Here is a 27468-nt window from a genome sequence, read left to right on the forward strand (position 1 = left end):
TTAGAAAGACTGTTGTTTTTAAGACATTAATGACATCCCAAGGCTACTTCAGCAGCTAACCTATAGATGAATATAAATGTTTCAAGGAACATAAGCACAGTCAAGCCCTCTTTAAACCAAATAGATTGACTTCATTTGAACTTAAACATATGCTTAGAGCTATGCATACACCTAAGTTTTCTCCTGAATGGCATTTTCCCTCTACGAACAGCCCTGTTAACTTCAATAGGACTATTTATATGATCATGATCTTCCAATCTTAAAGTATAAATGAGCAAGCCATTAATCGCAAGCCCAAACCAATGAAATACCATTATAATGAACCTATATAATGAAGTTCACCTTTACTCAGTTCTGATAATATATCTGTAAATCTGATAATATATCTGTAAGGAATCTCAAGAACATAGGATTGCAATACTTAAAGAGCACTGAATATGGAATTTTAGAATCTGCATCCATAAACTGGATTTTATTCCCTTTTATTTGTTGGTGTATTTAAAGGATGTCTCGATGTCATTTCAAATATGGTTCTGCACCCAAACAAATGTACTTAAGAGCAACACATCACTGCTGCTGCCACACAAAGGAAACAGTCTAGAAATGCAGAAGCATTTTTCAGCCATTTTGTAAAACACAGAAATTGTGCATCAACCCTCCCTCAGAGTTATTCTCAAAAATCAATTTTATGAGTATTAAACAGGCTGTAAACACCTTTTGCTTAAGCAAAGGCTTTCAGGTTTCCGGTGAGCAATAGCACTTATTTATTCCAATTCTGTGCATTAAGTTCCTTTGAAAGGGCACTGCCATTGTCGGGTACCCATTTTGGGAAGGTGAACATTTCTCCTTGTTGAAGGAGCAACTAAACCTCACCAGAAGGAAGCTTCTGGGAATACAGCGTCTGGTGAGCAGAAGGGAGTGGTATTGGACTGGGCACCAGGAGCCTGCAGCATTCCCAGACACCCAGATACTGAGAGAAGACAGTGGCCTTGGGAGATGCAACAAGGGCTGGGAGGGATCAGCGGGATATATATGAGATTTTAGCTGCTCTGCCTGGTTGCAAAGACTCACCCAGAGATATGGTAGAAGCAGGAGTAAGGAGTTTTTATTAATATTCTGTTTGGCATCATCATCTCCAGTTCTCAGATTTACTTACATATCACCTCCTGAAACAAAAGAGAAAAAAAGATTACATTTCAGCTCAGAGGTTCTATGATATTTACTATTAAAAAAAAAAAAAAAAAGTATGCATACTGGGATTTGGGCACTTAATTTGTTCAAAAATCTGAGTACTGGCACACGAGGAAGATCTGTCATTGACTTCCAGGGCAGTAAGATTTCATCCATACTTTCACAAGTCTCATCACTCCTACATGTCTGGGAAAACAAAGTATTCTCTTGGTCTGTATCAATATAACAACACCTGTTAAATTTGTTGTTAAAACTGTTAATTGGTAAGGTGTTAATCCTTTCAGAATAATACATGATTTACTCAATTTACTCATGCTTTTAACTTCTAGTGAGATTAAAAGAAACAAGGGCATGATGGATAAATAGCTAAGAACATTGGCAGATTTTCATATACCTTTCTCCTACTAAAAGCAATATTGCTACTCCTCCTCCCACATTTTAGTAAGTCAAAGGGTGGAATGGAGGAAAGAGAAGAAGCTGTTAGGCTGAAGTGTTGTATAATCTAGCTAAACACAGAAAAGAAGAGAAAAGCAGTCTCTTAAGAGAAGTCAGAACAGAGAACAAAAACCCAGTAATTTGCAAGGCTGCTTCTAAACACAGACCCTGTAAAGTGTTTTCATTGCACTTTAGGCAACATTCCCTACTTTTCATTGAAAACAAGGAAAAGAAAAGAATAGTTTATTATTGCATCTATCAGCAGTGCTTGCAACGTTCATCCTTGTGACCTGGCACTGGGAGAGAGAGAAATGAATTAAAGTATTGCTGGAGAAGGAGGGGCGGGAATATCTGAATGGGTATTGCACTTTGCTTGAAGCAGTGAGCTGTTCATATTGCATTTTGGTTTTGTAGATTGAAATAATTGGCAGGGTGCTCAGAGCAGGTGGATAGTTATTTCTAGTCTAGCCTATTCTAGTCTAGATCAAAGGTAATAAATAAGGTAGAAAATGCACTCAGCCTCTGGGTCCTTATATTGGCTTTGGTTTTATTGCTTATGCACAACCTGCAGCCTCAACTATTTGCTTAGTTTTGGTGTGTAATGAATTGCTATTTTCATTTATGTCTGTAAGCGTGACAGAAATCATTACATCATGCCTTATGTGAAGAAACCTTTTTTAATTTCAACCTGCTTCAATGACTATACTCAGGCTATTGTGCAGCATAATCATCTCTTATTACCGCACGTTGCACTCCAGAACTGGCAAAGCAGAAGTGCCCTCTAAATGGAAATCAAATTCTTTTCCAACTGTTTTCAATATTTGAGGTGAGCCTGCTTTTTGTCTGGATTTCTTTCTCAAGACCTTCCCCTCTTGCTACGAGTATTACTCATTTGAACAACTGTAACATTAAACTTCAGGGAAAAATGTGCAAGAGCGTCTGGGCAGGACTCAGCACCACGTGCATCTGAGATGTGGACTGGAAAAATGGTACAGGCTGGATCCCTGACTGCTGACAAAGTAGCTGGAGGAGACAAACAGAAGCAATTCAGTAAATAATACACAGTCCCTGAAGTGATGTATTCTGATGCTAGAAAGAAAGGAAAAAGCGATCAGGAAATGTGTTTGCCATGGTTTCTAATGCTATTCCAACTCATGAAAAAGGAAAAAAAAAAAAAAAAACAACAAAACAACACAACACCTCATTTAATATATAACAGTGAGAAGTGTCAGCCCTGTTTTTTCTGTCAGAAAAAAAAAAAAGTCTATTAATAATACTTTCTACTAACTAGTTCATCTAAACTGCTCCAGCTGCTCTTAAGGCTGATATTATTGGCCCCATTAAAAGGACTGCTAGTCTGGGGCCCAGGGATACAGCTTTTCTAGGACTGCAATCCCTGGCTCCTAAATAACCAAGTTCACAGCCAAGGTGAATCTGCTGTGTCTGTGCTGCAAGATGAATCCTGGGCTTGGGAGTGGAACTGGGCAAACTCATCCATAGGTTCATTATGCCTTCTAGCACAGATGGGTTGAAGATGTCTCCAGAAGATGTGGATTGAAACCTGAAGGGGACTGGGCTTGATGAGAGTTTCACACGTGACCCTTTAGTATGGTCATTGGTGGTGATGAACAAGTTTGCTCTTGCAAGTGGGTTTGGACCTAGAGCAGATACATAATATAAGAACTCAAAAAAAAACCCACAACCAACCAACCAACCAAACAAACAAAGGAAAAAAAAAAAAAAAAACATTATGAAGATATGTTTTTTTCTTTTGGATTTATCCTGTATAAAACACACCCATCCTTCAAAGGTGGAGAATTTCTTGGGCAGAAGGTAGGGTTGACCGGGACATTTCCATTAGATGGAGAAATAGTACATTATGATGCTCTTGTCCAGTCTACAGGAGCTGAATTTTCTCTCTTTAAATGGCCATATAAATCTAGTGCCAAAAGAAGGCAGCTTGTCAATGAATGAATAGCCACCAGCGCACTGCACCATGTCACCATCCTTCAGCAGCTATAATACCTGAGAAGTACTTTTCTGAAGAAACTGGCAAAGAAGTGTAAGTTGAGGCTTTTGAAACAAACTAAGGGAAGTTTCATACTTTTCATTTCTAGTTAGCAAACTAATGTTTCAGCACAACTTCTTTATATGTTACAGAATTTCCATTAAAAAAGTCTCTACAATAACCCTATGCTAAATCATGTATATCAAAAAAACAAAACAAAAAACAAACAAAACAAAACAAAAAAAGCCCACAATCAAGAACAGGCTAAAACATCAGTACTTGCATGATTCAAACATCAGTACTATGTGACTTTCCTTAAGTATGCTTGCCGTTAATAATGCTAGAAAAGGAAAAGAAGCACTATGGGCTTTCAAATTATATATTTCACACCTTCCCAGACCACATGAGAGAAGACAACTTTTCCCATCACGGAAGGCCATGATTTCCTCCCTGAAAAATGAAACAGAAACAAACAAACAAATCAGAAAGTCCAGATAAGCATTTCCATTTCTACATTAGCTTGATTCACAAATACTTCTTTCAGGCCACAGCTCTGCTTTATTCAACTCAGAATTCCAGATAATCTAGCAAGTTAAAAATTAACCATGTTTTTTAGGTATTAGTGCCATGCTTCTCAGGGTTACAAGAACACAAGTTGTTCTTGCAAGAGGCTAATGCAACAAATGGATAAGAGAGAGACCATTTTCAGCCCTGAAGTAAACATAACACACCAACCCTCCCCATCTATACAAGCATTGCATATAACTACAACATTAAAGATAACACAGCAGTTGATAGGCATTGAGTACAATACTCTTTAAGAAAACATCACTATATTTTCAAATATCTGCTGTTTTGTTAATCACCTTTCTCCCCCATGTAAAAAAAAAAAAGCTGGTGTTAGATATTTTTTCCTGTAATTTACTTAACTGCTTAACTTGATTGATGTAAATGAGAGAACAAAGGGTGCGGCAATGAAAAGACAACCATTATAGTTATTTGTTAGCATATTTTTATTTTGAGTAAATATTTGCTTTCAATTTTATTCACATTCTTACGCTACACAACATTTTTCAACAGCAAACAATTTTTACTAACAAAAGACTTGTCATCTGAAATTTCACTCCCTGAAGGTAAAGAGGAACTGACTTATCCAGCAAAATGTTACAGGAACCTCTGTGAAATTGTAAGCTAGAGACTGACTGCACAATGAGCAATGTGCTGGAGAGTGCTAATCCTGGTCCCAGCAGCTGAGAAGCCATCTCCCTCGTTTTGGTTTGACATTTTTTCGAGTATGTCAAATGGCAAATTAATACTTTATTTGTTGAGCAGATCCTCAGTGGCTAAAGTTTACTGAACTACAAGATTTGTTTTGTAAAGCAGTTGTTTTTTGCTAATTGTGCTGTGCTTCATTTAGGAAAAATGTAGAGCACAGTGAATAATGCCTAGGACAACAATAGGCATTTGGCTCTCATATTTTGATTATGCCATTAAAAATATGTGGAAAGACTGTTACTCAGAAAGGAGATCTTGATAGGCATTATGCAAGGAGAGTTAGAAGCAGTGTGGAGAAAAGGGACAGCCATATGAACTGGATTAATTATTGATTGAAGAATAATGCTTTTATCCCAGGGATATCAGCATCACAGGATAATACTGGTATAGTAAATGCATGTTCTTCCCTGTTCACTGTGGCATTGCTTTAATTTCACAACTCAGTAGCCCAGGCATCACCTGAGTTCTTAAAGAATTGAATAATTGATCCATAATTAATGGATGCACAGCGGAGAAAACAGTAGCAGGATACCAGTTCATACAGCAGTCACCTGTGGGGAATGAGGTTGTGCACCTGTCTAACTTTATGAAATCGTATTATTAACTTTTATTATGTCTACATGCTCATATACCAAAAGGAATTTTTAAGAGCAAAAGTCATTTGAGATGATGTCTATTACATACACCATTTTTTTTTTCTATGAAGAATAACCTAAGAAGTTTGGTAAATGCACAAGGAGCTGTGCACATGATGACTCAAATTTACTCCATGGCTGCAATAATCATGAGCTTTTCTTTGTACAGATGGAGTAAACCAGACAGGTGACACCTTCACATTGAATCAGCCAGTGTATCACGAAAACACCCACAATGTATGTTAAATTTTATACAGAAAAAGTATTTGCAGCATGGATGCTTTCACTCCACCCTCATCTTTTCCCCAGATCTTGGTTTATGCTCCCAAAAGAGCAAAGCCCTTGTTGCCTGGCCTCTGGGCATGTTGTAGTATTACAAGCAAAATTCCTCGATTCCCTTGCATTTCTTGTGAAGGAGACTGACCTCCTTCCTTCCTACCAGCACTCTCTGTGCATGCTGTGTCAGGAAAGTTGACCCAAAGGCTTGCTTGATTCTGGATCATTCCCTGTCACCGTGCTCATGCCAGCATTATGCACCCACATGTATGTGTGATCCACGACTACGGGCATGAGATTTGCAATTAGCTCAATTTTAAAAGACTCAGGTTACCATAACACCCAGCTCTTAGGAACAGATGGCATTTATAAATGCACAGAAACAAGAGGGTAATCCTCTGAAGTAAGTTTGTTTCTGTAAGCCTTTTAGAGTCATATGAAAATGATAGAGAGTATTAATCCACCGGTCTGTTGAACAAAAGCTGTTGAACAAACAGCAAGCTGGCTTGTCCTAGTATCTTTGGCTTTTAATGTGACTTCTAGCAAATTAAGACATGTTTAGAAGCCTATAACAGATATTTATCTGTCAAGACTATGTTACTTGTTTTGCAACTTTGGCTACTGACCTGAAAGCTATCATTCAGCCTCAGGCTGGTCTCATCACTTACTTCTTTAAGCATGACTGAAAGTTTCCCAAGCAGAGGAACCTCGGAGCACTTCACAGGAATCTCCCCATCCTGCAAAGCACTGAACATCTCCTGCAAAACTGCTGTGTGCTTTAGAGGTCAGCTCGCAATATGCAATTGGAGGACACAAATGAATTGAGGCATGCACTGGGGAGACCAGACTGAAAACAAGGTTCCTGTCCAGCTTTAAGCGCTGTGAATCTCTCAAAGCCTTAAGCTGACAGCAGTTTGCAGAACTGGATTCTAAAATAAAGACTCAATTTTCCATGTACAGCAGATGGAACTAAATGACAGAATGTGGATAAATATAGAGGACTAAAAAATAAAATATCTATTTGAGGCAAATAAATCACCATGCTCATAACCATCCAAGGACAAGATCTGGAAAGTATGAGCCCAGCAGAAGGGTTGAGTGGCATTAGCCAGCTCCTCCTGATTCATGCTGGGTCACTCAGAAAATCACAGGCAAGTTGTTAGGCATTGCCAAGCACCTGCATATGAAATACTTCGAAGATACCTTGTGGGTGGCCACGAGTGGTAGGATGACATACAAGAAAAGCAGGGAATTGCAGCCAGGCAGTAGACAAAGTTGGGTCCTAGGTACATGTAACACGAGAGCCACTTCGCAAAGAGACGGTGAGCAGTCTGACCACATTAGGACTAATGTCAGTGCACTTGCCCATAAATTGCTGCGATGGGGTTCCTCACTGATCCGATGACTCAGTGAAGAAGGCACCCCAACAACAGGCTGCATTTTCCTAGTCTAAAAATTTCATCTCTGGGCTTCTTGAAAACTGGTGGGTTAAGGTTACATTTTTTGTTTGCTTCATGCGTCTTGTTGATGCCAAAATTCAACAGTAAATAGAAACTAAATGTAACCTAACTTCAAAATGAATCTGCCTTATTTAAAAGAATGTGCCAGGAGTTGTCCATTCAGCTGAAGCATAAAGATGCGAAGTAATTAACAGAAATACAAGTATCATCTACGTTAAGGAGATGGATTCCTGTCAGGTGGGTGTATACTGTTTCAGTGTGGATAGCCAGATGCTCTAGTCATTCTTTTAAAGGACCTAGAACATTTATAATGATTAATCACAATTCTAAAGCAGTAATGTGTACTACCATCTGTTCAACTAAATCTCATACTTCCAGACATATGCCAGTCAGCTCGCAGGGGTCAAACATTAATTCCCCCCTTTTTACATCAGAGAAAAATTGGTTTACACCATTATATTTCATACTCAGTCCTTCTGGTTTTAGGTACCAACCATTAATAGAAATATGACTGACAGCATGACAGGAGACAACATTATTTTAAAATGTAGAGGTCTGACCTCAGATCTTGTCTTCCCTATAACCACTCTATAATTTTTAATCACCCATCACTTTGTTCCTTAGACAGCTGTAGGTATCCTACCCTAAAGTGAACTAAAAGAACAAACTCAACAGGTTATGAAACAACCAAACTGTTCAAGAAACATTTTCTCACTTCTTCACACACTTGAGCTCACACGCCCAGAGGCCTCTGTTTCACTCAGTGTAAAAAAGGATTTTGACAGGGTTGTATATATCACCCAGTCCTGCCCGTTGCATGAGATTTGTAACTATGAATTTTAGGTTTTCTTAAATATGCCTAAAGCCTTTTTCACCCATTTCCTTCTGCTATCTAAGTTCTGGGTTAAACATGCTTAAAAAAAAAAAAAAAAAAAAAAAAAAAAGTAGCCTTAGGGACTTTGAAGATTATTATCTCCTATTTTCATTTTGTAGAGGCACTAAAGTATCCAGAGATTTTAGTACTGCAATTAATGTAAACTATTGAAGCATATTGTCATGAATTAGGTTTCAGATTGAACTTAAAATACCAAAACTCAAACAGACTTGCACTTTATTTATTAGTATTGTTTCTGGTTTGTTTTTGTTGTTGTTTGTTTGTTTTAACTTGTTTGCTTGCCTTAATACAGGAACTGTATTAAACTGACAGTCAGTCGCTGAACTGAGAGTGTTCTGCCATGCAGTATCTCAGGAGCATTCCTGCCCTCCAAGCCATACAAGCTGTTTGAATCCCAGCTGCTGCTTTTCACAAGGAGTGTGTTAATCGTATTGTCCAGCTAGAAAAAATGATCATTTAAGTTGCACTGATTCCTCTCCAAAGTAAGACAGTGTGTTCTAAAACATAACTATTTCTCCAAAAATATGTCTAATTAAAGTACATCAGGCTTCTTGCACACAGTTGCTGAATGTTTTATACACAAAAGGAAGAACTGTTTTAATACCGTATGTTTGCTGTCAAGATACATCCATTTCTCACCTAGATAGCACTCACAAATTGGCCTTGTTGCCTGAAGGAATATTACTGTGTTTACATGCATGTATGAATCTGATGGCTAATTTATGTTAGAGTTAAATTAAACAGATTTATTATCTAGCTATGCCAGAGTCAGATCTTCATACTAGTCAGTGCTGGGCAATTTTGCTAGAGTAAAATCTCTTTTGAATTTAAAACTTAAATTCAAACTGCATTGAAGCAGAATGACAATCCACAATAACTTCTACTGAGGTCCTTGCTGTCACGTACTCTGTTTATCTTCGTTAGAAGTGGGAGTCCATTTCTTTTCCTGTGTCTTTTCTATTTTTATAGTGTTAGTATTTAGAATAGACTTTCATATTCAAAATGGTCAGATCCTTCTCTCCAGCAATGACAGCTTCAGAAGACAAGGTAAGAAAACAGCTCTGGAAGAGTCTTGGAATAGTCTGAACAAACACTAACCTTTTCACTGGCTGTCTTCATCAGGTACTCAGTACCAGCACTGCTTCTAATGCTGCAACATTAATCTTGAGAAATGTTCCTTCTGCACACAGAAGTGAACTATTATGTAAATCTCCCCAAGAGCATTTCTAGAAGTCATACTAAATGAGACATTCAGGCATCTAAAAATATCTGCAAGGCTGAACAGTTCTTCAGTCAGACCTTCATACCCTGTTCTGATGTCTACGCTTACTTCTGGACGTGCCGTAGCTCCACTAGCTCCATGCTGGCAGGAGAATCTACTTTAGATCCTGATGCTTAGGTGGAACCTATTGTGCTTCAGTTTGTGTCCATTGCCTCTTGTTCTGAAGCTCTATTTGGGGCAGAATAGGAAAGATCCTAATAATACTCTGAAGCCAGAGGCCCTGGAGATCTTCCTGAGATGCAGGGATACGGCAGAACTCCTTGTTGATGCAAGTATCACCTTTATCACAGTTTCACTGTTTTCTGTCATTTGAAATTTAACATTGTGACAAACTCTGGAGACCTGCACGGGAAAAAATTTATCTAATCCTGTCAGAGGAGAGGCCTTATCATGGCAGATGAAATTTTGTATGTACTTTGGACATTGAATGACGAGAAGAGTCTAGAACCAGAAGATTATACAGATTAATGGATATGAACACCAGAAGAGAAAGAAGAGAATCCTGTTAAAATGTAGCTGGACCTGGTCCACCCTGCCCATTTTTTTATTTTATTTTATTTTTTTCCAAAGGAGACATCCAGTCGTGTTGGATAATTTCACAGAAACAAGTAGCTTGGATATAGCTCTGGTGATCATTGCTTCCTATGCAATCTGTTTGGCAAGTATCCCTTTATATAAAAAGGAAACTCTTTAAGCTGTATCTCCCATTATACATATTTTAATAATAGCAGCAGAAACTTTTTCTTTGTAGAAAAGCCTGTTCATATTTAATTTTCAAAAGGGCCAAAATCCACACAAAATGCACTTGATAAAGTGAAGGTGCAATTGTGTGATCAAAACACTTGGACTTGAAAACTGCATGTGCCAGCTGTGCCAGGTGTATAGTTTACACCTAGCATAATCTAATCTCTGATAGACTGTCTTAGACATGGATAACGTAGAAGCATCACTCTTGCTGAATCATCAAAGATTGGTGATTGCTACAGCTGAAACGCAGGACTGGGCAAAATATGGCTTGGTCTGCTCAGGTAATGTTTGTTCTGAACTGAAGTGTTTTATAAAGCAGGCCCAAAATAAGTATGTAATATTTGGAGTGAAGTTCAGAAACACTGCAAATTGAAGTCAGAAAGGAAAAAAAAAAAAAAAAAAAAAAACCACAGTCTGAAGCCAAGATTTTGCCCCAAGTATCCAGTCAAGCTTGAGTTTCTCACATACAACTCTTATAGTTGAGAATACTGACTATAAACAATAAACAGCATAGAGAAACCAAATAGATTTATCATAATATGAAACTTTGAAACATTACAGGGCTTTAATCTCTCTGACATATCTGAGCTGGCACCTTATTCTGTTTCTTCTTGAACAGATGGTGACATTACAGTCACCACAAACTGAAGAAAATTTGCAAGAAAAAATAAATACTTTTACACAAAAATTTTAGAGTTTGTGTGATGAAAAACTTTGTTGATACAATCTACCACAGCATTTTGAAGCCTGTTCATATTTAAAACCATAAATTCCAGGCAGAGCACATTGCTTGAAAGTCTAATAACTGAAGTTACACTAAGTTATTAGAAGCAGGTAAAGGTAAAAATTGTTAAATTATTATACTAATAGAATTAAGTTTTCATCATTTCCTTTCCTACTATTTAACATGTAGACTGATTTTTAGAGTCCTCCTATATTGAAAGATTAAAATAACATCTAGCTTTAGAGGATGAGACAAGAGCCAGATCATCTTAGTGTCCTGAAGATTCTGCAAGAAAAGACACTGAAGCAAGAAAACCTCTCCACAATCTCATGTAATCCAGAGAGATAAAGTACTTCAAAAGAAAACTGATCATAACCCATGATCTGAAAAAGAGCTCTAAAAGATTATAAATTTGGAGGTTTGTCTACACAGATGTTCAAGGTCCCAATCCACCAGTGCAAGCCTAGGGACTACACCCCACAGAGTAGGACAGGTTGTACTCTGCCTGACGAAGAGGAAAAATTGTATTCTCATGTCCCTGATAACAGGATGAAAAAACATGTTCAGCAGGATTGGACAGAGAGCTAGAAGTCCAGGTACACTTGCAATCTAATTTTCATCCCCCAGATGATTGTTGAAGCGTCTACAGACCGTATTGGTCTCATACACGTAAAAAAAAACAAACCTGCAACTTCTTAGATTGACCCATCCAGTAAAAACAACCTCAGATTGCAGTCTGCAATTTAGCTAAGCTCTGAAGCTGACCAGATGTTTGTTCATTTTTTTATTTTTTTTTTTATTTTTTTTTTCCAATAGATAGCCCAGCTGTAGTTAGCTGGCAGAGTTGATATTACTGTACCAAGCCCTGCCTTGACTGGGCAGGTGAACTTGTTGTTATAACTAGAATGCAGTCAGTCACAGGCCTGCAGCCAAATATTTTTACAGCTATTAGTTTTGAATGTTTTATGCCACTGGTCAAAGGAAAGGATTTAACATGTAAAACCTACTATTATATAAAATAACAATCTGTCTCTGTAACCTATCCAAGCTGAAACAGTGGGTAAAATAATTGTAGTATCTTTCTAATCACGAACCATTCAAAACAATACTGATAATCATAATGTGAAATGCATAATAGGAAAGTATTAGAGAATGTGAGTAAATGAAATAAAACACCTCTGGGCTGAAAAGAACAAAGAGAAAACAGTGAAACAAACCATTAAAGCATCAGATTTGAATATACAGATGATCAGGTGATGACCAGAAAAAAAAAAAAAAAAGTGCTGTGTAAGAAAAAGCCCCACCTGTTACCATTCAACAACTAAAGCAGTGTTTTCATCTTCCAATAACAGCTTAAAATAATTGCTTACAGAGCTCTCTGCAGCTGGAAGGGTTATCCAACTCTTACACAGTTCTTGTTACTCAGTCAAGTTCATTTCTGAGAGATGTGCTCCACAAACTTAAAGCGATTGCTGGTATTTTTGGGATTGCTTTAATGTAAAATTCAGTGCTAACATGATTACATTCTGATTTTCTGCTAAAGAGAAGTCTGAGTTACCCAACAAAAGTCCAGTGTGCTAACGGTTCAAGGCTCCAAGGGAGGTTGCAGCAGCTATTGGACCTGAAGGGAATTAGATGCATTTACTAGCATTGGAAAGTTTCCAGGCTTCATCACTGAAGCCTGTTGGAAACACTCCTAAGAGCATCTGGAACTTACAACAATATTTTCCAAAGGTTTGTTGTAGTTCATGACCCTTGGGCGATTGCCAAAGGACCTGGCAATTTTACAGTTATTAGAAAGCAATGCTAAAGTCCGTGCCTGAAATTCACTTCCTTTAAATTGCAGGATTAAGAATCTCACAAAAGAGTAAAAGGACTACGAACCTGGCGTACAACAAAATTGAGAGGTCCACCTGCGAAGTGTTGTGGCTGTTTCACACCAACCTGGTTGCATAAGAGCGAGGTGGGCATCATCACTATTACAGTGTCTCAAGCCATATTCACCTCCCTTCTTAGCTGTCCTTCCACTGTGACTTTCTGTGGGGTACTTCACATTGTACTTGTAACAAATAATAGGAGAAAATCCTATTCAATAATACTTCTTAAAAACTTGTATGCAATATCCTGAAATCAATAGCACTGCAGTTGCTCAGCAGCCCTCAGGACACACTATGAAGCTATTATCACAAACTGTGGGATCTTATTTCTGTTCCACTTGGCCAGATAACAATCATTCCTACTTCATGTTATAAAAAGATACTATTTAACAGTGATCTTTAAGTCAGGGATGATTTAGATGGACAGTGGGGCAGGATAAATTGGTGTAAATAACATGGTAGCTCACCTGACAGAGAAGCTAGTCAGTAACCTCTGCTTAACACTGTTTTTCAAAGGAGGAGAGGTTCAAGGGCAAAGTGAAAAAACCTGAATATCAGACAGACTTTCTATTACCAAATACCCTGGATGACTAGCGATGGAAACTGGGATGGAAAGCGGCACTATATTTACAGTCAGTTTTTCAAACACTCGCATATTCTGAGACTGTATCTCTGAATTCCTAAAACCGGACATAATCTAATGGCAAAGTCTGACCTAGATCTTAATTTACAATTAATATTATTTTTTATATTTTATATTTATTATTAATTAAAAAATTATTTTAATTCTACATTACCGATTGATCCCTAAGCTGAAGAGTATTGAAGCAAAGTGCTGCTCTAAAATATCCTCCTTCTGGCTGCACTAGCAGGTAAGAGTTGTTCAAGGGTTAATCAGATGAGTACATGCAAACAGTTACCTACAAAGGACCCAAAAATTTATGTAGAGATAAAATTAAAATGCCAGAAAACGCACCTAGGCTTGATACATTCTTCCTCCCTTAAATCTATAGCTGATATTTGCCTATGTGGGCAAGGCTGAGAATTTCTCTCTTATCCCATCCAAAGCATGCCTATGTGTGATAAAAATCCTCCTCCAGAGGAGGAGGCAGAGGAAATATCTTAGATATTTCACTCATACTGCCCTTTCCTTTCTTAAAAAAAAGCATGCTTAGAACTGAAAGAAACAGTGCCCTCTTCCTACAATTAGGAAAGCAGGCTCTGGGATCCTTTGTGAGCTGCAGGAACTGCATTATACAGTCTACTGCTTACCTAGGAGAATGGACTAAACAACATGATGAGGTCTTTGAAGCATGATTAATTTACAGAAGCTTTCCCACTACAATAGCAACTGCTATCCAGGAAAATAATCATGGATCTTGCTTTATTTTTTATACAAGAATGACTGAAGCAGTGGGAACTATGGTTATGGAGCTACTATACCAGTATCAGTCTCCCCAGGCTAGAAGGTCATAACACTGTGCCTCTTCAAACCATTCTGCAGTAATAAGGTTACTTTTTTTCTTTTTTTTTTTTTTTTTTTTTTTGTTCCTGCATTACCAGATGATTTTGACCATGTAAGTTCCTTTGTGCAGAGACTGGGAGGTGACATGTTTGCATCCCAGTTGCCTGCACTACTTTCAAATTCAGTTCAGATGATGTCCTCCCATTCTGTATTCAGTCCTACCACCCCAACCTGTCATACTCTTCTCTTTCACTTCTTTACTGTCCCTGCGAGCTACAGCTGACTACTTGCTTATTCAAGCTTTGAGTAGTACAGAAAAACGATGAATTCACTACAAATGGTAGTCTTTTTTGCTGCACAATGTTTGGCCCAAATACCTGGTTGGTAGATCTGCAAGGAATCTGTTTAACAATTTCCCTCCCTGCTCTCCAGTTCCAGATGGATTTTAGAAATGCTACACTAAAGCATCCAATTTCTGTTCTGTCTTACCTGCCACATCTCCCCTCTACAGAAAATACTGAAGATGTTCCTGCTACAGAATTTCACTTTACTTTTCAGAGGCATCTTTCTGTCTAGATCTCCGATAGCTGCCAGAACGTATTGCTTTCTCACCTGACATTTGCATGGGTCTTCCATCAAATATCGCCTTCCACTGTAATCTAGCTGTCCAGGTAAATGAAATTCTTTTCTTTCCAGCTCTTCTGTTGCAAACATAACTCTTTCATCTTTCCATATTCCTCCCACCTTCATCAGCTTTGATTTGGAACTACATACACACAGACTGTATACACAAACACTAGGATGCTATAGAAACAACTGAAGAAACCTAGGTACCTCTCAAAGCATAAAAACTCAGAGTTAGACTAGAAAATGTAATGCCTACTTCATCATTGCTGTTTTGTGCATCATTGGTAATGTCACCACTAGATGTGCCTCTTCTAGAAGATGGAAATGCCAAATTCCTTGCATGCAAGGTTGTCCCAGAAATGCCATCACTTAAGTTTCACAAATAATACATGACTGCAGAAAACTGGTGAATGTGGAAAAACATTCAGTAGTTTGCTTTTTAAAGATGAGTGACATTTTAACACTCACAGCTTTAATGGAAGACAGTGCATCTGCTGCTACTCTCTACCAAATGAATAAAACGCTCTCTGTAAGGCTGGGTTATAAATACAGTGAGATGTTATCAGTATAAATTGATGAATTACAAGTGATAGCCTTAATTCCTTTTTATTTATGAAGCATTTCCTTGTAGTTTATAAACATCTAGTAATAAATCTAGAACTTAAGACATACCCACTCTACCCTTCTTCCAGATCTCCATATTTTTTGTTATATCTGCATCAGCTTAACTGCTTAGGGTATCAGTAAAGTTTAATGAGAATGATCAATTTATGAATCCAGATAACCTTCCATTGGTTCACTGAAGAGTAAATGCCTATTTTGCATGGCAGAGTTGTGAAACAAGATACAGTTGCTGTCTTTTAGACACTTCCTGACTGCTTTTCTGTCCTACTCAAGTGATCATGAAAAATAACAGCAGTTTTAAGTTTCTCTGTGTTACAGACAGCCTAACAACTTCCCCTCCAGTTACATGGTTTTATTTTGTGTGCAAGTTCGTCTTCTTGTTTGCATTTTTCATAACTAGGAATCCAAAGAATTCACTGAGTGCTAAGCATGAAATAAAGGTTCACTTCTGTATCTTTCCTCCAGTGGCCTTGAAGATATGATTTCCGTGTTGCTAAGTGCTTTCATATGCACTTTTATGCTTTTTCTTTTCAGGCATTCAACTCTCGACTTCTGGTTTCTCTCCTCTTTGCTACCCATTATGTGGATTCCTTTGCAGTTTCCACGTGCACTCCTGCTAGCTAACTACTCCTCTAGCCCTTTTGACAGCTGACTACTTACTGCTGCTCCTGCAGACTTCACATTCATGTGTGTGACAGGCTTCCAAAATCCTTGGGGTTCAGAGGAAAGCAGGATGTAAGGAACACCAAATAAATGACTCTAGAGTAGTTCATTAGTATTTACAAAGATATAAACCAGCAAAATATGCCAGATGGGCTTGTAAGTGTCACAAGCTATTGTCTGTGCTCAAAGCAATGTCATATATACTACTGGAAGCAGCTGGAAAAACAGTAGGCCTTAGTAATTGGATAGACAGTACCCGTTGCCTAGTCCAGCTCCTAAGCTAGGATGCTCTTTCCAAGATTTTAGCTAAAGCTGAAATGTTTTTGTATTTGACTTTGCATCTGAGCCTGCAATATTTTATTACTGCTGAGTCATTCCAATAAATTTTTCTGAAGTGCCTCAGGATAGTCTTTGAATGGAAGATAAGAAGTGAATTCTTATGCATTCAATGGCAGAAAAAACCTGGCACAGAGCAAGTTGATCTTATTTGTCATGCCCTAGTGAAATGTCAACCCTCAAACATATAGACTGCACATTCGTTATTTAAATATCTATGTCCTATTGGAGGGAGAATGTCCTAAAGGGGTAAAATATCTTAAACAAGATATTCTTCTGAGGATCTTATGTTCCTAGGATGCTATTTCAGATAGAAGAGCTGGAGAAGGCTGGAGCTGAGAAGTGAGGAGTGCTGCAAAGATCAAGATACTTTAAAAGGGGGGAGGAAAGGAGAGATATCACAGAAGTGCTACAAGCTGTTAAGGGAGGGAGGAAAGAAGGAAGGGAGGAAGGGAGGAAGAAAAAGAAAAGGAAGAGGAAGAGGAAAAAGGAAAAAGTTTTTATCCAGGCTTAGAACAAAGCTAAATGGTACTTCACACAACAGGCACATGGTATGTGAATCCTTTTGTCAAAGGGTACTGTGGGTGCAAGAAGTTTTGAGTGGTTTAAGAGAAGTCTGGAAAATTAATGGAATCAAAATCCACCTAGGCATACTAAAAACTTAGTACTCATACTGAGAATGGCTGAAGAATCACATATGTGCTCCTTCTTGTACTCCTCCCCAGCCATCAGTTTCTGATGACTGTCAGAGACGGAACATTGGCCTAGACAGACCTTTAACTTATCGTGCATTCCTATGGCCAGGTGAAGGGAATGCTGCCCTGGAGCAAAATGATAAACACGGGCCAAGAAATATCAGGGTAGGAACAATGTCCTTATTCTGCTTTCCTTCTGTTTGGAGGGCGAATAAGTAGACAAGTTGTGAGTGCATATGTATGGGGGACGTGTGTATGCAATGGATGTGAGCAATCCACACACCTACCTTACCCAACAGAACAAACATACAGTGGAGAGGGAGGCAGCTGCTCCTGAGAGAAGTGATATTTTAGAAGCTGCAAAGTGTTTCCACTAACAAATGGCAAGCTGTCTCACTGCAACACATCTGTGGCTTGCTCCTGGTGAAATTTCACTGTGCTAACCTAGAAAAACTGTCTTTGCTGGCAATAGTAGCAGTGTTCTGTTGTAGAATAAATTCATGGATTCTCTACAAACATCTCTAGCTTTCCATGCAAATACTAACAAAAGCAAAAGTGGGTCATTTTGCTCAGTTCAAATGCAGTAAGGGGGGGGGGTGATGTTCGAAAGCAGCAAGCAAGAAATTGATGACTGTAAAGACAAAAGAAAAATTTTTGCTAACAGTAGAAGATACCCAGTCTGAAAATATCCATGGAGTACCACACACAACAAACTAAATATGAGATATAAATACATAAATATAAAATAAATATAAATACATACATATAAATAGATTAATATGAGCATATTTGATTTTGAGATTTTCAGATACAAACCTTGAACTACCCCTCCTCAGACTATTGCAGTTTGTTTGTTTTTCATAATGGAATTATTTTGGTTTGTCCCTTAAAACATACTGCAATTTCTTTCCTTAGAAAAGCCAACATTTTAGTGCAATGACATTAGCTCTGTGAAGACACATGGCTTATTTTGTCAGTGAAGTGTTCTGATCTACAGGAACTAATTAGAGCATTTTCTCTAGCTCGTTCCTTTCTTCTCATTACTGGTGACCAAAGACAACTGCTGAGACATGATTATTGCAGAACTGTCTGCTAGTGTATGCATTATCTTTTCAGAAATAAATCAGCAAATGCTACCAGAGCAAGGGGTAGGGAAGATTGGGGAAAACAGTCATTGGCAGAAAACAGCACCCATAACCCACAGGAGTCCCCCTGAGGCCACACAAATGGATCTCTGCCAGAAACAGCTTCAAAAAGAACTGCTGTCAGGAAAAGAGGATATAGAAATAGTAAAGTTTGTGCAGGGTGATATGAGTGTTTAGTTATAAAGGCATTCAAAAAAAATGATTCCTGTCATTCATTTCTCAGAATGATATGCACTTCATTGCAACCGTTGGGTATTTCAGCCTGTGGTTTGAGGCACATCATATCTTTTTAAAGGCTGAACAGGTTAATACAGCGACTTCTAGAGTTCAGTAAATGTTATTTACAAATTAATTTATTTGGTAAGGGCCACTTCTTATCACTATACTCTACGAGTGATATATCTGACCTCAAAGCAGCAGCATGCTTCATCTGCAAGTCCTTAACTGCTGCGCAGAGAACTAGCAATAATTATATAAAAAGTCAGGAAAAGAAAGGCATAACCTGTTCACTCAATTTAAATATGGTCATCCATACTAACAGCATTGCATTTCCACATTTATAGTACTTTTCTGCATTTTTACATGGTATACCTTTTTTATTGACTGGCTGCATGAACTTCTAAAAACCTGAATTAAGTTGTCATAGCATCATACTTTTACAAGACTAAATGTCCCACGGAGTCAGCTGATATGTCTGTGCAGTATAAAGAGGGAATAAGATTAATGTGCAGGAAGAGCAGAGGGCTATTTACAATATTGGCACCACCATGCCCCTCAGAAGTGTTAAGGTTGCTCTAGCTGTTCCAACTGTCTAGCCTGACTCCATGTTTCAGACAAGGAGAGGATTGCTTTGCTGAAGACTGTTAATAAGGCATGCCAGATCTCACCAGTCAGTCAATATGACAAATTCTGTAGTCTGGAAAAAACGGTCAGGGCAGAATTTACCTTCAAAGAGCAACCCCACCACTCAGAAGAGGCTCAATTAATTATAAAATCAATTGTATTGCACCTGCACACTTAAATTGTATTTTAACTTCTCCAGTCCTTCAAAATCCCATTCATTTCTATGTTCAGAATGCAGTGGAGCTTAAAAAGCGTAAGTTTACAAAAGCGACAGATTTAAATCCAAACCAAAATAACAACAGGAAAAAAGGAAAACATCACACCAGGTTTATGAGGGAGAAAAATCAGATGGCATTTTTACATGCAAATGATGAATATCAGTGGGAAAGAATTCAATATGATGAATGTGCTCTGTTTCCTCTCTGCTATTAAGTGAGCTCCTGTGATGCATTTGCCTATCCTAGCCTTACAGTTCCATAGGAAATTGCACAAGCTTTGCCATGCAAATTTGTAGCAGCTGTACAGGGGATACAGAGCACAAGGCCGTGACTGGTTGACCCATCAATTGAAAGCAACTGATGGAACTTTCTCATACCAAGGAAGTCAGATGAAAAGAAGAAAGCCTCAGTTTTTCATTTTGTTTTGTTTTTCACTGCACTTTCTTTCTGATTTTTAACATTCAGATGCTAACATACAAAGTTATCATCTTGCAGTTCCCAAACACACTGAATTTTCACTATAGCCAATGAAGATTTTGCCAGGAAGACTAGGATAGTAAACCAAACACTCTGAACTTTACTATCAGAAAACAAAATGTGTTGATCATAAATATTCTTCTTGAAAGGACACTAACCCATTAAGGCAGTGCTACGAAGAAAAGAAAAAAAAAAAGGTTAGACTTATGATGGAGAAATTGTTTTCTCTCTTTGTATCTTAATTTCTAGGTAAGGAAAACTCTTCTCACCACTGTAGCAGGTTCCTTGATTAGGAGGGGGAAAAAAATAATAGGAAGAAACAAATAATGACAGCCAATTTCCAGTGCTTTTAGGCTATTTCATATCAAACAGTGTGATGAATGTAGCAATATCACTTTTAGGTATAGCACAAAAAATATTATTCTCTATAGACGCTGCAGCATAAAACAAAAATGCTTTTATTACCAGTAGCAATGATGTGACATGCCTGATAAATGCCACTTTAAGACTCCTTTGGGTCCCAGCATCCCTTCACACTTATTATCAAGTTACTAATAGATTCTGTAGGTTTGACTGGCCATCATTTAGGAGTGTCATTTACTCTAAAATGACAGAAAAGTAAAATGTTCTAAAACGTTCAATTTTTCTCTTTTTCCTGACTGAGTGACTAATGACTAAGAATAATAACTTTTATTCATGTTGTCTAGGTGATGAAATGGCCATTGTAGAATGATGAATATCAAGTAAAGATGCTTTCATTTAACATAGGCAGTGAAAAAAATCCATGAACTTTTAAGTCTTAAAAATATGAAAGAGAGCAGACAGCTATTTAAGTATTCACGTCTCTTGTACAACAACTGTTTCTCTTCATTATTAGTTTTTCTTTGGGTGCATAGAAGCATTGATAACAACAGGGTCAGAAGTGTTACAGATTAAATTCTAATTTGCATGATGACACTGTCTGAAGTTCCCCACTGAGATCAACACCCATTTATTGTAGGTACTTTATAGATGTGTCATAAAGGTTAAGTCCTGCAGCAGAATGCTAAACTTACATAAACCAGACAGGCAAAAGATCAGAGCTGAAAGAGATGCACAGAAGAGAAAATGGTTGTACAGAAGATTTATGGCAAACTTGGCAATATATTATATTTAGAGATGATACTTGGACTGCAAACACCTTGGAAGTGTCCCTGCCTTTCAAGTCACACCCATAATAGTCAGCAGAAGAGAATGCTCAGAAACCGCAGATAGTTTTTACAGCATGTTACTGTACCAACAGAGATAAGAATATGAACTACATCTTTCTGCAAATTCAATTAATTGTGGCCGTGTACCTACTTCTCTTAAGCCACTAAAAAAAAAAAAAAAAAAAAAAAAAAAAAAAGCATAAAGTCTTGTCTTCACTAACTAATTCTATATTAACTAACCAAGTGTAAGTGCTCACCAGACCCTCTGCTCAACATGCTCAGTTCTTGTAGTTCAGCCTGGTCAGCAATGGGGTTTGGCAGCTGATCACTTTTGGGGAGAATAAAACATTAAATAGTAATCTTTCCTTCCAAGGGAATAGATTTTATCTTTTTGGTTATTTGAGAAAAACTGAAAACTTCAGCTCAACCTGATTGTGTATTTCATCAAGTACAGCTTATGTGAGTTTTTCTTAAGGATTTATCTTCACCCAAGTCTTGGACTGTCCAGCCCAGCAAGTTTACTTGTTGAGCAAAGGCACAAAGCAACATGTGATTAATACTGTGTCTGTATAAGCAGCAGCAAGTAAGCATATTCCAATGTTATTTTTATACCAAGTAAGACCATGTTTTACACCATGGCTTTAGCAGGATTACTTTATAGTTGAAATGGCAGCAATTCCACTAACTTTAGTAGAGTTAAAACTGATTTCCACAAATTATGTCCTGATTTAGTTTCATTGACTTCAGTATTGATTTTCACCTGTATGCATCCAGCCATCTAGATCTTTAGCATTCCAGTTCCGCAGGGAGGTGGAAATGTCACTGGATATCTCAGTTGTGCCAAACAGGGATTAAGCAAGGTAGATTTGAGCAAATGTCTTCAGCTGCTCTCCTTGAAATGAAATCCCAAGAAACAGGGCCTGAGGGATGAAGGGCTTTATGGTGTGGGGAATGAAAGGCCACCACCTCGCTCGCTCAGCTCATCAGGCAGAGCAAGCTACAGCTGTAAAGTTACTCTGCAGCTTCTGCTGAGCACAGAGCCTCTGCCACAGCCTCTGATCCACCCTGAGAGGGCTCTCACTGCTACAGTGCTTCTTATTGATTAGACAGACTTAAAAATGTCAGCTTCTGGTCACTCAGTGGTCATTTTTGATCATTACAAGTTCCTTAGCAAAGAGGGGAAGAAAGTGAATGATGATCAGAAAGATCACAAAACGCTGCTCTGGTTGTATTGCAGGCTGTGTAATGTAAACTCTATCAAATAAACACTCCCAGATATTTTCCTTCTCTCTGATTACTGCACTAGAAATGCTCAATAATGTTCAACAAATGTACGAAAACAGCATATGTCAATCCAGCATTTCCTTCAAATAGTTCTATTTTGGGTTTCTGTTTTGTTCAATTAACACCGCTACAACTGACTCACTCGTGTTACATCTGATCTGCTTGGAGAGAACAGAAGGAGTTTTGTTAGCACTGAAAATCTATAGTTAAGCAACTTTATGGCAATGACAGGCACAGGTGGACATCAGAAAGATCTAAGGTCTGATGCCCTCTTTTTTTTTTCGAAATATTGGCAAAGGTATTTCCCTAGGATTGGTATTGAATAGAGGCAAAAAGCACATTTGTAACAGACATCATTAGTGACCACTGCTGTATGATAACACTGGTAAGAGCAATAGAATAAACATTTTTTATTTTTCATAATTTTTTTGTGTGCACTTTTTCCACATGATCTCTTTGTTTCATATGTGTATTACTAGGAATGTAGCTATTTAATAGGGGAGGACAGGAGAGCATACCATGCTTAGCCAAAAAAAAAAAAAAAAAAAAAAGCAGACTATCCCAGCACAGAAAACTAAGGAAGGACAGAGAAGACCTGCCAGCACTCCCATGGTTATCGAGCAAAGCTTGCTGCCTGAGTTCTGGCAGGTAAAAAGGTGATGGTGGTGGATGGTTAGCATGCTGAAACAAAATGGGAGAGGATCAGGACCTAGCACATGGCATTTGCCAGCTGCGTGGGCCAAGAAAAGGAGATAAATGTTACTGTCAGGATGCTCTGAAGGGACCGTGGCAGTCCCTTGTACGCATGGGGCTAGGTGGTACTGAACTGATGCTGCTCAGCTGGAGGTGGGGGTCATGAGCCAGCTGGGAGAGGATGTGTGCAGGCTGAGAGATGAAGAATAAATGGAAGGAAACAGGTCAGGGCCTGGGAAGATGAGCGTTGTTAGCTGCCAATTAGGGCAGGTAGCTAAAGCCACATGAGAGACAAGACTCAAAGGTCATGCACTGGCATAACTATTTTCCTACTGGAAACCACAGAAATGTTAAAGGTCCAGGACTCTAACGGCTTCACTGAGAACAAGACTCCATGCTACACTTATTTAAAAATGTATTTAAGCATCTAATTATGGTTTCTGTCTTAAATGGAAATACTTAGGAGCTTGCCTGAATCAGAATCCAACAAAGTGGGAGAAATGCAGCTGGACTTCAAATATGGTTCAGATAAACTCCGAGAATACACAAACAGCACATTCATCCCAGACTCCCCGGTGAACTGTGTGTTAGAAATCATTTGTAAAATTATTTTTTAAGTCCTAAAGACAAATTCATTTTACACAAGCCTAGAAGACTCTGTTGCTATTAAATCATCATCAAAAACATCAACAAAAGGTCATTTTGTCAGTGTTCTCATTTTATATTGCTAGACCCAAATTTCCCTGCGCCTGCCTGGATGCCTCTGCCTGAGGCACTCTCTTCCCTTGTTGCTCAGGTAAAGGTAGCTGCTATGTGGATATAATTTACAATGCGTTTTGAAATTATTCTCTAAATAAAAATTGGGTTCTGTAGGTTGCAATAGGCAAATATAAATAAGGAGTGTGTCTCTCATTTAAATACAGTAAGTAAAATGCATCACTAATGTAGAGTAAAAAACTTTTCTATGTAAAAGCAGAAAGGTAAGACATTACTTTTTAAATAAAAGCTAACAGTAATGAGCAATTCTAAGATGAATTTGTATTAAAATTAGCCTGAAAGGATTTTAGAAACTGGTGTATTAAAATGTTCATTTGAAATTGTTTTGAATTTCTGTCTGAGGAGCAAGTTGTCTTAAAGGCTCCATCTTCTAACACAGAACTGTTTTCACTTTATGGAATATTTTGCATTATATTTTAATTAAAGTTATAATTACAGAACTAAATATAATTAGCTTCTTTCTTCAAAAGAAATTGGAAGTGAACTTACTTTATTAAATTTTCAATTTGTTTCCTGCAGTGTTACATAGTTTATTCTAATTAATTGAATGAGATCTCATAAATATTTTAGCAACATAGGGATGTGATTAACAGCTCGAGTTTTGTGTGCTTTTCTTTCTTCTTTCCGGCTTTCTTCTTCTCCTCTGCACTACTCCCCCAGTTTCCATGTGCACTCCCTGCTTTCGGTGACATTGTAAACACAGGAGCCCTGGCAGAGCTCCCCTCTTCTGCAGCAAAATGCTGTATTTTAGCAGTCTTCACCATGGGAAGACATTTTTAACTTCTCTTTGGGTATGTTTTAGGAAGTCTGGAACCTCGTATAACACAGACCATGGAAGTGACACTCATTTTTTGTGTATTTATGACTTCCATGCTGAATAACTTTCTGCATGATTTTCCCTGCGTTCAGTGTGTGTGGGGGGCATATTTGTTTATCTCACAGCAAATAAAGCAGAAAGGAGTAAAGAGGTCTGTACTCCCCCATTAGCACACCCTACCAGTGTACAAGGTGGAGCAGAAGAGACGTGTCACACAGCTCCCTACTCGCCATCAGGTTGCAAAGGGCTCAACTTTTCCCTGGCATCAATGAAATTTTAACTCCTGGGACCTGAACGGGTCCATTATGGTTTGAGCCTCCGGCTTGACCCATTCAGCCTTCCCATTTGCCACTTGGACATTTGGCACAGCAGAAACATCAGCTTGGTGCCCTCAGGCACCTCTTTCAAGATCAAGAGCTAACATCAGCAGGAAAACACACCAGGGGGTTCGCAGACTCACAGGGAAGGAGGCATCCCTGCTTCAAAGCATGTCAAAGCCAACAAAAAGGGAGGCAGGACACAGAGGTGATGTGACCTGCCTGTAGTCACACACTGTACAGGACAAACACGAGCATTTGCTCTCCTAATTCCCAGTTCAATGTTGCCTTTCTTCCCTCCACTCCTGAACTGGGATGATTGCAGCTTCTGTTGGAAATGCTGCTCTGCAGCTCCAGCGGTAAGTAAATGTATTTATCAGTATGGGTAGCTGAGCGTATAAACAGTGTGTTGATCATATCAAACAGGGAAAATAGGAGTACAACTGAACAGTCAGAAAATAGGAAGATAATCGTTATGGCTCTGCATCAGATTGAATCTCTGTCAGCCCCAAGTTTAGAGGAGAAGGTCCTGGTGTGAGAGTAACACTGTGCTCTTTTAATATATTGCAGATTAATTTAATTAAGCACTGCTTTAATAATGCCTTAAATCAAAGTAAAGCCTCAGCCTTCACTGTGACCTTTACCATCCAGCAATACAAAAGTTGTGGGATAAACCAAGCAAAAAAGAAATCCACATATGTTTAATCTATCCATTTAGCTCAGGCATGCATTGTGTCACTTGCCCATCTTGTATTGTTGACAGCAGCAAGCTGAATATCTTTTAATATCTAAAGAACAAATTGTATTTTTGCAAGCATATTTCTAAAGTCCCCGTGATGCTAACTGGAAGTGTACATACTTCTCCCCAGAAAAAAAAAAAAAAAGAAAAAAAAAAAAATTCTCCTGGTTGTTTTTCCTGTTCATACACTCCCTTATGACTTACTCTTTAATTTAGGACAAAGTTTGAATTAGAAAAATTAATCAGATTTGTTCCTTATTCTATACATTGTACAAAACTGTGTCATCCTCATCTGTATGTACAGTAATGTTTCTTTTGGATTGTAAAATAAGCCAGTGGAAATCATGTTTTCAAGAGCCTTGCAATGATGATTTGGTGATCTTGTTGCACTGTTGGCACTGCTTTCCAAAGCCCCAAATTATTTTCCAGTCAGCACAAACTTTGATGTATGAAGGTAGCCTTGATGTTTACAGGCACTTCTTGTAAGGGCTGGAGCTGAGATTGTTGATGCCAGGCCTGGGTCTGACCTGCCAACTGTTCTATGTTAATGTTTTGTGATGTCTCCAAAGCAGTTTTATAGGGCTTGGGTCTTCGTCCTCTCTTAATTTACTTTAAGCGTCTGAAATCAGGTAGGCTGTTGCTTGTATAGCTGCAGAGGCAGCAATAACAGTAAATGCAATTTTTATGTGGAGAAGGTATGCACATCTCAGTTCCTAATACACCAAGAAGGATGAAAAGGCCAGAAAACTTGTTCTGCTGTTAAAATGACAAGATTATGGATATTTCCTAAAATTATTACAAGAGAGGCTTGGGATTCACATGTAATATTTAAAGCACATCCAACATACTTTAGGCACTGCATTATTAATGTCAAATGAAGTATATTCTCCAAGTGTTTATCTACAGCTCTCCAATGTTGCAGCTCAGAGTGGGGATTCCTTCCCCTGGCGTATATCCCACACTGCAAACATCCTGCTCCTTCTCAGGTGATGCAGTCTCCTATCTTCCTCATGTACACTTTCCTGTCTTTTGTTCTCTGGGTTCTTTCCTGGTCAGAGCTCCATTTCATATTGTGAGTTGAGAGGGAGCTTTGTGTGATATCAGCATCAGCAAAGTCAGCTGTGCCAGCCCCCACACTGTTCCAGTGACCTTACTGCCACCCCCAACAACCTACAGCATCATAGTACTATCACTTTATCTTGCAAGGTTATTTTATCTCCTCTTGTTTAAGTTTGTTTTCACAGCCACAATCCTGTCTTTTACCTTGTAACGTAACTTCATACACTTTTCCTGTTACCAGCTTCTTTACTGTCTGCTGCAGATTTTTTCTCAGCATATGGGCAAAACAGTCTTCACACTTTTCTTTCCATTCCACATCCTTGACATAACGTGTGGTTTAAACAGTTTGCATATGTATACACAATGAAAAGGGGAATCTGTGCTGACAGAGAGATGGATCTTTAAACATTTTTATGAAACAAGGTTTGGAGAAGGTTCTGCATTTTTTTCAGAAAAAGTTTGGAGCTGATTTGAAACCCAAATAGTATTAACTTATTTTTAAAGTTAACCCACAATCACTGACAACACTGTGACCGATCTGTTCTTGCATTTCATCCACTGATAAGAAAAAAACTACATGAGAGCACTCTGTCAGGCACAGGATGGGCAGGTAAGGTCTGAAGATCCCTCTATGTTCCCTTAGCAGAGGGACACAGAAGCTGTGTGAACTTACTGAAAACGGCAGAACTAGCGC

The 27468-nt window shown here is 38.4% G+C and overlaps 1 long non-coding RNA gene across 3 annotated transcripts in view; it reads right to left on the reverse strand.

The window, feature by feature from the left end:
• Nucleotides 1-21982, reverse strand: part of LOC106014427 (uncharacterized) — a 39781-nt gene extending 17799 nt beyond the window's left edge. For all 3 annotated transcript variants that reach the window (XR_003500344.3, XR_005269230.2, XR_002398433.4), the window contains exons 1-3: nucleotides 21849-21982; nucleotides 4025-4084; nucleotides 1072-1166 (exon numbers count right to left, since the gene is read on the reverse strand). This is a non-coding gene — a long non-coding RNA (uncharacterized lncRNA). The remainder of the gene's footprint in view (nucleotides 1-1071; nucleotides 1167-4024; nucleotides 4085-21848) is intronic.
• Between the last annotated feature and the right edge of the window lie 5486 nt (nucleotides 21983-27468).

Source organism: Anas platyrhynchos, chromosome 13 (genome assembly GCF_047663525.1).
Source record: "Anas platyrhynchos isolate ZD024472 breed Pekin duck chromosome 13, IASCAAS_PekinDuck_T2T, whole genome shotgun sequence".
NCBI classification, from domain to species: Eukaryota; Metazoa; Chordata; class Aves; order Anseriformes; family Anatidae; genus Anas; species Anas platyrhynchos.